We start from the raw sequence: 14,384 nt of genomic DNA on the forward strand, positions 1-14,384 counted from the left end.
TTCCTTGTGCTAAATTATTTTTAACAACTTTAAGGTTTTGTTTGGATGAGAGTAAAAATGAAGAGAAGGAAAGAAGGAAAAAGAGAGTGAGAAGGGATGTTGTTTAGATGTAGTAAAATTATGAATTTGAGTAAAAAGTAACATCAAAATTTGTAAATGATATCATTCATGTTATTAATAAAAAATTAATATAAAAAATCATAGAAAAATTAATATAATTTTTTTTTAGAAATATAAATTATAATTAAAATAAATTTTAAATTAAAAATAATTATAAAATATTAATAAAATTTATATAAAAAAATAATAAATTAAAATATTTTGACATAATATCGAAATTTAATTTATTGTCTTTTAATTATTAGTTATTATTTTAATTATTCATTTTGTTATAATATAAAAACATATGTTAATAAAATACTAATAATTAATAAACAATTTATAAACGTTATATATATTGAATCATAATTTATAATAGTACATGCAAGGCTGAAGATAATATTCCTACATGGCCAACAAATTTCCTCCTCACCATACTGTCAGTGTCATCTTTTTGCACAAAATTTCTTTTAAAAGTCACATATAATCGATTAGGTTCTAAGATATAATCAATTATATTTAAAGTATAATTAATTATGGGCAATTTTCTCCTCAAATATCTCCATTATTGCAAAGAAAGTTAAAACCGTTCAAATTGCCTTGTTTTTTTAAACTTTCGTCGCTCTCTTTTGATCTTAAATAATGTGCCATGTTACCTAAATATGGCAGCTACTCCGTCAACTGCAAGAACACAACACACCAAATCCATCGAAAATAGAATGGATTCACACAAAGAGGAGGTTAGATATTCATACAAAATATTGATACTTACTGTAAATCAAGTTAATTCCTTAATCATGGTTATCTAGAATAATAAACTATTATAATCAATCCTTTGACTTATAATTAGTCTATTTCTGCATTAAGATGAAACAATTCAAGCCAAATACTCAATTCCTCTCCCAAACATTGACATATATGGTTGATTTGAAAGAGTTTGGAAAATGAACGTGTTTTCCAACATCATTCAAGTTGTAAAGTCATGAATGGTGATTCCTCACATATCAGACATTAAGCATTCAATGAAATCATAAGAACTAAATTTAAACAATCATTCATAAATAACAACAACTTAAGAAATATTACATTGTTATCCAATCCTAACAAGAAAAATTTAGTTACTCATGATAAAATGTATACATAAAATCCTGCATGAACAACTTGCAACAAAGGGCATGGAGTCAATGTTGCTTGCTAGCTAAGGTTGATATCTTCTGCCTTGAGTACACCCCCACATTTCAACCTACCATTGAAGAATCAAGACTTTTCTACTTATAGAGTTTAGTGAAACCTTTTGGCTCAAAGCCTATTCTAGGCTTTGTGAAATTTGAGGTTTCTTAACCTTGAAGTATTCTTCTTGGCTTCGCTTCAAACCTGACTCAATGAAATCATCTTTCTTAAGAATGAAGAAACCCTTTGGCTTTGAATCCGCTTCAAGCAAAGATCAAACGATTTGACTTGAATGACTCTTTTCGCTTAAAGCTTCTCAAATTTGCTTAGCCTCCCAAATTCTACAATTTGACCCTTCTTTGACTAGGGTTTAGGGTTTAGGGTTTAGGGTTTAACGTATTCCTCGACAATCAATGCTTTAGAGATTCTTTATTTCATTGCTCTATGTTGCCAATTCACTTACCCTTGGATGCTTGCATTGAGCGAATTGGTCATTATGCTACTCCTTTGTTTTGTTGCTAGTTTCTTCATTTTCTGTATTCCTTTATCTTCTTTTGGGTCAAACGTGATTTTTGGTGGGAAAACATATATTTTATATTTTTTCCATGCAAATCATTCATTTTTCTATGCCTAATTTGATAAATTAAGAGCATTTGACATTTATCACTAGTTATGAATGCAATTCTAAAAGGACAACTAAATAAAGATAGCCTTTTCTATAGAGAGAGATAACCTTTTCTACAATATCAATAATCATTCTAATCTAAAGGCTTATACTCAATTCAACTCTGAAACTATAAGGCATGAAGTTCACTTTCAAGTGAAATCCATGAGCTTGTTAACGGTATATGAGTACCTCTTGGTATCTGTTCTACCACCATTAAAGACAACATGTTTGAATATATAATTTTTATCTATTAAAGGATAGACAAAAACACGTATGTGAAAGAAAGTCAAGGACATAGTGACAACAACTTTTTCTTTTTTTTTTTAAAAAGATGTAGATGTTATGATGCTCTCGATCAATTGGAACAACACTACCAATTACACCAACCCATCAACATAGTATTGTTCTTCAATTCCCAATTTTTAGTGTCTTTTTTAAAAGAAAAAAAAATTATTCTCTTTCATGAAACCCAATAATGTGAAATAAAAAGGATCTTGAAAAGGAAGGGTTTGATTGAAAAGTAAGGATCTTTTTGGGAGAAAGAAAATAGAAATGGGTAAAATTTATTTTTTAGTAGTTTTCAGTCATGTAGGCATTTTGAGCTAAAATCTCATACTCAACTGATAGTTCAATCTTGTGGACATTTTCACCTATGCTTTTGAGAATTAGGGAAGGAAGCAAAATTATTTGTCACTACTTAAAGACAATGTCATTTGCCATGTTTTATGTTTTTTATTTATTGTGCAATATCATCACTTTCTTGCGTCGTTAACACCAATTTAATGGAAAGAACCACATTGAATAATTTCAAATAAACTTGGGACCAAATTAACTTTTGAGACTATGTTGAAAAAATATCAAAATATAGGGACAAACAACCTATTTAGCCATCATAAAAAATCCAAATAAAATCACTAGCAATAGGAAGCATATATTCGCAAGTATGGATAACATGATGCTTGTACCCACCTATTCATAAGCGAGTAATTGCAATACCTGTATTTGTTACACATGAAAATTAATTAAAGGTACCTATTTTATATTCATTGCAAATTTTACTTGTAGATACTTATAGGTGGAGATTTTTTTGATCTCCAACTATAACTAATGTTGTTATTAGGGATTGTGGAAGTTGTTAGGGATTATTGAATGCCTTGAGTGTCTAAGTGAATGGAATGAATTGTTGATAATGAGATTTGAGATTATTGAGATGTCTACATTCTTATTCTTTATTTTTTGGTATAATATTTTATTAGATTTATTTAAAAAACAAGGAAATAATAAGAAAGGAGAGTTGAATGGTGATAAAGAATATCTCAAGTGACGAGGCACCACTCCTTTGTTTATTCTAATATAACACATTATAACTCATCTTTTGTGTGACGCATTTGTGGTTAAAAAAATTAAAAATTCTTAAAAGTTAAAAATTCTATACTTACTTCAAAATTTTAAAAAAAAAATTATTTCTTAAAAATTCTTCTCTTACGAGTTAAATTACAAATGACAACTCTATAATTACTTATCTAGTATAATTGAGTGACACAAAATTCTTTTCAATTTTTAATATTATTTTGGTTTCTTTATTTTTGTAATTATTTGGTAAAAAATGTTAAAAACAATCCATTTTCACAATCTGATATTAAAACTTTGTCATTAGTTTTCTTTCTTTTGCCGTTTAGGATGAGACTAACTTAAAGTATATATCTTTCAGCTTTTAATGATGTTAAAAGCTCATTAGTTTTTTTTCTTTCTCTCTTTTGTATCTTAGGATGAGACTAATTTAGAGTATTTATCTTTTGGTTTTTAATGTATGTATTCAATTTTGTTAATTACACTTTTAGTATGGATGGGATGGTAATGCGAGGTGAGCTGTGCAAGCCGACTTATAGTCTATTATGAAAAATGCGGGACGGACTCACTATTTTGACTTATGCTTGTCTTGCATAACTCGCAACTCACATGGGTTAAGAACGAAACGGGTCAGTTTGCAAGTCCGCATAATAATAAAAAAAATGTTTTTTCCTACATCCCTCAAATTTCTTGTTGCACCCCATCAATTCCAAAGATTGAATTCTAAAAGTGAAATTAGTTGTTTAAGGTTTCGAAAGGTAAAATAGGTGTTCCAGAAAGGTTATTTCAGAATATTTATTTTTATGTTGTAAATTTTCATTTTGAAATTGACTTTTATGTTATGGAAATTAAATTTAAAAATTGATGAGATAAAGGAAAAAATTTAATGAGATGCAAGAAGAAATTTAATAAAAAAATACAAAATTATTTCCTCCAATTTTTATTTTTTTATATATATTACAAATACATTAATAATTTTTTTTTAATCAACATCCATATCATCCTTACGGGATGAACCATTAAATTTGCATTATTTAAATGAGCGTTCTTCTAGTGAGTTTGTAGTTTTAATTAAATTATTTTGTTATCTTCATTAATTAACATTCAAAGAGAAAAGTAAAAAATTCTTTAAACTTATAAATTAATTTGTAAAACCTACATCATTTACCTTATTTAAACTGTTATTTTTAATCGTATACGAATAATCTTTTTAAAATAATTGTGAAAAAGGTTCTTGGAAATATCTTAAGAAGATTTGGAAAACAAATCTCTATATGTTTGTAATAGAAAAATATGAATATTTAAATTAGATGGTTGAATGAGGGAAACTGGGTGGTGGCTAGAGGCAGTCATAAAAGGTGTACAAGGAATATTATATATAAACAAATGGGCAGATCAAAATCTGCACTCTGAACCATCTAGATGCTAATGCCAACCCAATTCTCCAAAGTCAATCAATGTATGCTAATGCTACCATCGTCACGTATCTATGTAAATGACAAAAGTTTGATAGTAGAATGAAAATAGATAAAAAGTTAAATAAAAGTTAAATGTGTTTGACTGAAAAGAAACTAAGAGGAGAATAAAAAACTCAAGATGAATAAAAATAAACAAAAAATAATATAATGAATTTTAATATTTTACTTTTGTTTCTCTCAACAAACAAAACTATATTAATTTCATTTTCTTCTTCTCCTTCTTCCAAAAAAATGAAAAAATTGTTTTTGAATACTATGAATAATAATTGTGAAATCCTATCTTTTTAAGGTGGACCTAAAATGTTTTTAACGCTGATACGATAAGAATTAGTAGTGTACAGGAATGAATGATGATGTATTACAAAATTATTAAATAAAAATTAATTTTAAAGATAAAAAAAATTAATTATATATTATTAAATTAAATATTATTTTATAAATTAAAAAAATACTGATATTTAAATAATTTTTATTATTAATAAAAATTTATAAATTAGTTTTTAAATTATGTCTAATTAGTTACTAAAATAAAATTGGTTTATAATTTTTTATTAATAATAAAAATTATTTAAATATTAATATTTTTTAATTTATAAAATAATATTTAATTTAATCAATATAGTAATTTTTTATTTTTTATTTTTAAAATTATTTTTTATTTAATAATTTTTTTAATGTATAATTTACTCATTTAGATGTTATTTTCATGTTCAGTGGTTATGAATCATACATTAGTCTAAGATTTCTATGTACACTACATCCATAAGTTTATTAAGAATATTTTGGTTCATAATTATTAAAACCTTTTTTTAAAGTATTTTTTAACTAAAAAAAGTAATAAAAAAAAGTCTATTATGTTAATATATAATTGATTATTCTAAATCTTTTCCATTATAATAATAAATAAGCATTCACGTATAATTATTATTTTTTATTTGTAATCAATTATCATTTATCATAATTAAGATAATTGATTATTTTAAAATTTACTCGATTATTTGAATCATGTTTAAAATATAAGCTACACAAATAATTAATTATCATTTTAATAATATATTAGATTGATCATGATAAGTTTTCAGAATAATTCAAAAATAAAAAGATTAATTGTTGAATATTTTTTGATAAACATAGCCAAAAGTGAACAAACATAGCCAAAAGTGATTGTTTGTAAAAGAGCACTAGTTTTAGTCACCAAGTCCTTGCGTGTAAAAGAATATTCATTCTAAGCATGAGTGATTATGTGTCAAAGAATATTTGTTTTAACCAACATAAGTATCTTTCATGAGTGTAATGGCTAGATGTAACTTCTTCACATATGTTTTAACTAATCTTGTGCATCATATAGGAAGGTCATCAGGAGATTTTTCTTGATTTAAAGAACTACCCATTTATTTTCCTAATTTCAAGGAACTACCATGTGCTAATCTAGTTCAAGAGTTAACCAAAGAGCTTGGAATGTGCTAATCTTCCATTTTGTAACTTAATTCTTATTCAAATAAAGGTGAGTGTTACAAGGGGGTAAGTGGTCTTATTTATAGATGCATAAGCTCCTTACACTTATGATTTAGAGAATGTGGGATTAAAAACACAAATGCAGTTGCACACAAAAGAAATTTCAGAGCACCATTCCCTCCATGCATGAACACCCCAAATTACACTATTTTTGGCCTATTCTAGGTCATGTGGGACTTTAAGCTTCATGTGTCTCTTCTTGGAGGAAATTGTCTTGTTCCCTAGGGTTTTTGGTTGACTTTTCAAGCTCAAATTTAGGCCCAATTAAAGCCCAAAACTAGTCTAGGGTTTTCTCAAGTGGGGAATCTTCTTGCACTTATCCTTTCGGGTTCATCACAAAGCTGACATGTTCTTCTCCATTTCCAAGTCTCAATCCATTTTCCATTTCATTTTAGAACTTGTTCTTGTTTTCTTAATTATTTTTGTACAATGGCAAAATCAAACCCATATGTTCTTCATGCTTATGCCATTAATGGACCTTCATCCATGGGTTTAGAGTTCTCCACACCTTCATGAGTTCATCAAGATTTTATTGTAAGAAATAATATGGCAAAGTTCAAGTGAGGGTTGAATTGAGTTTTGAAAACTTTTCGCAAATTTGTATTTTTTCCGTTTTGAAAATTCACTTTACTGAATCAACAAATTAAAAAAGATTGAGGGATAAACATTTAATATATTGATTTACTGAGATTATTACAAACAACCAACTAATAGTAATTTTTATACCAGTTCGATCTTTATCTAGAGCCACATCCAGTTGCTTAGCTACACCAGCTAAGCTCACACTAAACATAACAATTACATGATGATCAAGAACTAACTTTTTGCACCCTACAAGAACTGATTCACTGTAATTCTGCAAAACCCTATTACATAACCTACACTAAACAACCTATTTAGCAAAACAACTAGCAATCTACGTGAAAAATAAAATATAAGAAAAATATCACTTGATTTGGATACTTACACCTAAACCAAGAATCTAATCAGGTATTTCTCTTTTTGAACAATAAAAATACTTCCAAGATTGCTAAAGAAAGTCTCAATAACTCTTAGGAAAACTTTTTCCTTGAAATTTTTTCTCAAAATTTTGTTAAGTTCTAAAATGTTTTCAGAACGAGAGTTATATAAAAGTATCTATCGGGTTTACCAAAATAAAACTTTAAAATAATCTATTGATTTCACTTATTAGTAAAATACACAGATTGAATCATAGTTTCAGCTTGTTAAAACAACTGATAAAGTCTTATGAGAAAATAAGTGATTTCAAATTGTCAGTTGAACATATTGAAAACACTTTGTCAGAACTACATAAGGTTCTAAGTAATTTTAACATGTTAAATTGACAAATTAACCTGTTAAAGTACTTACTTTAGTTTAAAAGAACTTCAACTAAGAACACTTTAACAAATTTAATTACCTTTTTAACCAGTTAAAGTTATCTCTTTACCAACATAATTTTTAATCACTTTGTTCAGTAATATATAAAGATCATTTTAACATCAAGAAGAAATAATACAAATAAATGACACACACACATAACAAAAACAAAGTCTTCATTCTTTCATAAGGGTTGAATTCATCAAATAAACTTTGGCACAAGCTTCATATCTAACAATATCCCCCTATTTGATGAAGACAAGCCACCAATGGTACCAAAATGGATTTCGATTGTCATGCTCTACAAAACAAAGAAAAACACGAGAAAAAATAGAGTGAGAAAAAAAAACACCAAAACCAAGAGAATATGATGTATGAACTAGTACCCACTTGTTAGACAATGTCTTAGAGTACAATACACATTCTAGTACCCACAAATGCAAAGGTTTCATCATAGTCAATGCCTTCCTCTTGATTGTAACCTTTGGCAACCAACCTAGCTTTGTTTCTTGTTATCACACCAGCTTCATCTAGTTTATTTCTGAACACCCACTTGGTTCCAAAACATTCATGCAATCAGTTTTAGGAACAAGAGACCACACATCATTTCTAGTGAATTGATTCAGCTCTTCATGCATGGCAACAACCCAACTTTCATTCTTAAGTGCATCACCTACAAATTTAGGTTCAATTTGAGACACAAAAGCCACGTGTTTGCAATAATTAGAGACAGAGGTTCGAGTAGACACTCCCTTATCAATTAATCCAATGTTATTTTTCACAGACAAATCTTTAGGAATCCTCCATTCTTTGGTAAGTTCGTCATGTTGCATAATTTCAATCAGTTGTTTTGCAGAATCAATCGGTTGTTTTTCTGGACAAGATTTCAGCTTCTCCATAATGATGTTCTGCTCATCTTCTTCTGCATGATTCTTCATGGATTCCTATTCTGCATGGTTAGTCTCATCAAATACAACATGAATAGACTCTTCCACAGTCATAAGCCTTTTATTATACACTATATAAGCATGACTAGTTAATGAATAACCAAGAAGATACCATTAACCTCTTTTCCATCAAACTTGCCAAGTTTTTCCTTTCCATTATTTAAAATGTAACACTTGCAACCAAACACTTTTAGATGACCAATGTTGGGTTTTCTCCCATTAAACAATTCATAAGGGGTTTTCTTCAAGAATGGTCTAATGAGGACCCTGTTCATCACATAACAAGTTGTGTTAACAACATCAACCCAAAAATATCTTGAAAAATAGGATTCACTTAAAATGGTTCTAGCAAGTTCCTCAAGACTCATATTCTTTCTTTCCACAACCCCATTTTGTTAGGGAGTTTCTAGGAGCAGAAAAGTTATGAAAAAATCCATTTTTTTTCACAAAAAACACTGAATTTTTCATTTTGAAATTCCCCTCGATGATCACTATGAATGGCACAAATGTTATTGCAACTCATGTTTTGTATTCTCTTGGCAAGCTTTTTGAATGCAGAAAAAGCATCAATCTTGGATTCCAAGAACAATGTCCATGTGAACCTAGAGAAGTTATGTGAGTTGATTTTTAAATGGTTCCTTTTTATGGTGACACTTTACTTAGAGTTGAGATTTTAACAATTTATGGTGAAACCTAAGGAAGACTCCCACTGGACACGAACTTAACCAAATGGTTAAGTAAGTGTGAAGGTTCACTTCACAAAGGCAAAGATGAAAAATCAATATAGAGTGATAGATGGAATGCAATGTTGAATGGAAATGGAAACAAGGTAGACATCAATGGTGGTCATGGACGAACCAAAAGATACACCATAAGCATATAACAAAAGCATAACCAAAATCAAGAATTCAAGACAAAGACATATATGAAATGGAAAATGAATTGAAAAGAGTGGAAGAAGAGTAGCTTATGGAGTGGTTGTGAGAGGGGTTCATGCCACTTGGGGTGTGGTAGCCACCAAGATGAGTGAATGGCCGCCACTTGAGATTCTCACACCACTCAAGATAAGACCTAGCCAAGAAGATTCAAACCTCACACAATTTGTGTAGAGTAACTTTTTTATTCAAAATTAACATGTAATACATGGAGTAAGGGACCCTATTTATAGGAATGGGTGCCTTGGTGGCTAAGAAGGGCAAGGGTAGGATGGGAAATAACGGAGGGGCAGCCAAAGAGGGTTGACTAAAGTCAAAATTGCACCTTTAGGCTCTCCTTCTAGAAACTAGGTCAAAAACCCTAATTCCAGGTGCCTTGTCTTGAAAAAGTGGGCTTGATCAAACCCATTTCTCTATGAGCACTCCTATTTATGCTAACGACACATATTCTATCCTATCTTGATATTTGAACCTTTAAAGAGAGCCCAAATTATTTATAACTTGTTTTATTCTGAAGAAGACTAGAAGGAAGAACATTAAATGCTCTGGTTTGTGTCCATTTCTCCCTATGGTGAGGTCTGCTAGATCCTTGGTGAGGTCTTCACTTGATTGATGAGATGACTTCTCATAGTGTGAATGGTAATGTTCATCCTTGGTCATCTCCTTGTTGGCTTGGTTTGTATCAAGAAATCATCAACAATAATAAGAGCATAGTAGTTTCCACCAAGACTCATGGTTCTTGAAGGAACAAACAAATCCATGTGTAGCAGTTTAAGGGGTTTAGAAGTAGAAACTAAATTTTTCAGTTTGAAAGAATGTTTGATTTGCTTCCCCTTTTGACATGCTTCACATATGTGGTCTTTCTCAAACTTTAGTTTGGGTAAACCTACCACAAGATCTTTAGAGATCAATTTATTTAGATGATGCATGTGGATGTGTGTTGTCCTTCTATGCCATAACCATGATTCATGATGTTTGGTTAGAAGACAGCCAATAGATGCAAAATGTGAGATATCAAGAAGATAAACATTGTTGATCCTTTTACCAATCAACAATACTTTCTGTGATTTGGGCAGCCGTATCTCACATATGTTGGGTTTGGAGGTTACTTGATAACCTTTATCACACAACTGGCTTGTGATAAGGAGACTATGCTTGAGTCCTTCCACAAATAGCACATCATGAATCAAGAAGGTGTTCTTGTCACCAATGATTCATCTTCCAAGAATTTTCCCTTTGTTGTTGTCTCCATAAGTCACATAACCTTCTTGCTTTAGGAAAAGATTGATAAACTTGGTTTTATCCCCTGTCATGTGCTTAGAACAACCATTGTCCAGGTACCACATGTGTTGATTTTCCTTCAAAGAACCCTACAAGAGACAAAATTAAGAGGCAAGATTTGCCCCAATTACAAATTTGGGTCCATGGGCATTAATTGGATCATTAGGAACCTTAGAATTCTCAGGAACCCACTTCAAAAAACCCTGGGAACAGAAAATTTCCTAACTCTGCAGAATCTAACAGAGTAACTCTGCAGAATCTAACAAGTGGCCCTTCTTCATAGAGTAAAAGCATGAAACAACCGGTTATTTTTCAAAGAAGCTTGAAAATGGCTTTGAAACAGATATCTTCTTGGTGTGTTGATTAAAACCCCATCCAACTTTGCCAAAAACACATTTTTGAGATGCAAGAACAATTTCAAAGTTTTATTGGCCTTTTGAAAGTTTATCCACAGATTTTACAAAATAGTAGACTTTCTTTTCAAGTGATTCACAATTTTTACAAAAGTTAGAGTCACATTTGCAAGAAGAGTTTTTGTAAATCATTTTCAGATTTTCAAAGTTATTTTTCGAATTTTTAAGCTCTTTTTCCAATGCTTTGGCATTGTTTTCCAACCAATTATTATGCCTTTCAAGTGGTTGTTCAAAAGGGCCAACATATTAGCTTCTTCATCAATTTCTTTAAAAGCATCAAGAAGTTGGTTGTAATTTTCAAAATTAATTGAGGTGCTGGAACTTACACTACTTGCATCTAATTCTCCCTTTGTCATCAAGCACAAATTTGCCTCTTCATCTCCATTTGATGATGAGCTAGAGGAAGGACATAATTGTCTTGCCAAGCAATGTAGGCTCTTTTACTTTTGCCCTTCTTCTCAAATTTCTTGCTTGGTCCTCTCCTTGCTTTCAGTGTTGGGGCAATCAACTATGATATGACCCTATTTACCATATCCAAAACAGGTATAATTATTAGCATTAAAATCATTGATTTTCTTGTTGTTATACCTATTTGAGGATTGGTTCTTATTGCTGTATTTCTTCAAGAACTTGCTAAATTTTCTGGTTAGCAAGTTAAGTTTTTCTCCATCACTGTCCTCACTTGATTCTTGTCCATCTCTATGACAACCAACTTTCAAAGCAATGCTTCTCACATGCTTCTCTTCATTCTCTTGATCATTCAGCTTATTCATCTCCAATTCATGTTCCCTAAGCTTGCTAAACAAGGAAGTTGTTGTCAAGGTAGTCAAATCCTTGGATTCAAAGATGGTTGTCACTTTGGGCTGCCAAGATCTGTCCAAGCACTTGAGGATCTTGATGTTAAGTTCCTCCCTTTCAAATATTTTTCCAAGGTTGATGAGATGGTTGAAAATGTGAGTAAACCTCTTTTGTACATCAACAATGGTCTCCCCTTTTTGCATTATGAACATCTCATACTCCTGAATTAGAGCATGCTTTCTTGCTCTCTTTACATCATTTGTTCCTCTATGAGTAGCTTTAAGAATATCCTACATTTCTTTTGCTGAAGCACATTGTGAGACCATGAAAAAATTATCAGAATTTAGAGCAGATGTAAAAATGTTTTTAGAAATACAATCAAATTAAGCCTCTTTACTTCCAGACTCAGTCCATTGAGACCAAGTTTTTTCCTATGAAAACATAATCTTTTTCAGCTTTTGGAATAAAAGGGTAATTTTCAATAGCATCCCAGATTCCTCTATCAATTGATTCCACAAAGATCTTCATTCTTACCTTCCAAAACTGACAATTCAGACCACAAAACAAAGGTGACATGTTTATTCAAGCACATGTTAGAAAAGATGGCTTTAAACTAGAGGGGGGTGAATTGTTTAAAGGGGTTTTCGCAAACTTTTCAAAGCTAGAATGAATTTATTTCAGAAACCAATTGATTCAGCAATTTAGTTAGCCAAAACAACAAGCAACAACTGTAGTACCAGAAAAACAATCAGTTGTTTTAGCGAAACAATCGGTTGTTTATACCAACAAACAACAAATAAACTGAATTTAAAGAGATAGAGATAGAGAGATTGTACACAATTGTTTATACTGGTTCACTCCAAACTAGAGCTACATCCAGTCTTCTCAGAAATTCTGAGGATATCCACTAAGCAATCACCACTTGATCACTTACACAACAACCAAGAGAATGACCTTGAACACCTCAAGAAACACACTCTCATTGACCAACACTAAGATTGCTAATCTTGAACACCTCAAGAACACACAACCAATCTCAGCAAACACAGAAACAAATTGTTCAACAGATTACAAAGATTACACTTGTTACAGATGAATATCTGAAATCAATACAAGTAGAATCCTATTCCAGCACCTTGATCAATCACAAACTCTTAAGCAATCTCATCACTTTGAAAAACTCTTTAGAAAAACTTTGTCAAAAGATTCTTAATTCTCAAATCTGTTTTTCTTAATATATTCAAAGATGTAGTTTGTTATCAAATCTTAACAAACTCTTAAATTGCATTAAAAGATTGGTCAAAGCATTTAATGACTGGAGCGTATTCAGTTAAAGCATTTAAAGCTCAGTCAAACACAAAACAGTTTTTCTGTTATGGTTCCAAAACAAACAATCGGTTGTTTCCTCGAATCAATTGGTTGTTTTGGTACTTAACAGTTTCAACCTTTCAAAAACAGTTTTCAATCTTTCTCAAAACACCTAAATATAAACAATCAGTTGTTTCGACAAAACAATCGGTTGTTTCAACTTAGTTTGAAAAACATTTTACTTTCATAAAGATTGAGATGCTAATTGCTCGAGATTTAATACAAGGGTGGATTACAACATATAAACTACCCCAGAACAAAGCTTAAACCAGCACAACAACAACAAGCAAAGCAGAGGCTTCAACATCCTTCAAAGGATTTGGATTCTTCAAAACTTGAACATCAGAAGGTTCAACAGCACACTCCCCATAGGGTAGTTTTTTAGCCATGAAAAAGATTTTGAGGATAAAAAATTTGAATGACTTTCAAGAACTTAGCTCCTGATGTCAATTGTTAAAATTGTAGGCCTTAAATAAGAGGGGGCGGGGGGGGGGGGGGGGTGGTGAATTATTTATGAAAGATTTTCGCAAATATTGAAGGTAGATTGAAAGATAATGAGGAATCAACCAATTAGAAATCAGTTCAACCAAGTTCAAAACTATTTTTAATGTGATTGCAGAAAATCAACTGGTTGTTTTTGTGAAACAATCAGTTGTTTGTACGAGTACTGTTAAAAACAAAGCAAAAACAGTTTTAAAAGAGAGAAATGATAGAGAGATAACATAGAGAGTTTATACTGGTTCACTTTTTACCAAGAGTTACATCCAGTCCTCCTCAGCAACCACTGAGAATTCTCTAAGCAATCAATAACCTTGATTACACACAACACACCAAAGTGGTGATCTTGAACCCTTCAAGAACACACCACCTTTGGCAAAAACACCACAAATTTCAGAACAACCTCTTAACATGCACAACAACAATTCTCACAGAAATACAGTAGTCAAGAGAGAAGGAATGGAATACACCTGGGTATGATCACA

This window comes from Phaseolus vulgaris, chromosome 3 (assembly GCF_051622355.1).
Source record: "Phaseolus vulgaris cultivar YP4 chromosome 3, ASM5162235v1, whole genome shotgun sequence".
Classification (NCBI taxonomy): Eukaryota; Viridiplantae; Streptophyta; class Magnoliopsida; order Fabales; family Fabaceae; genus Phaseolus; species Phaseolus vulgaris.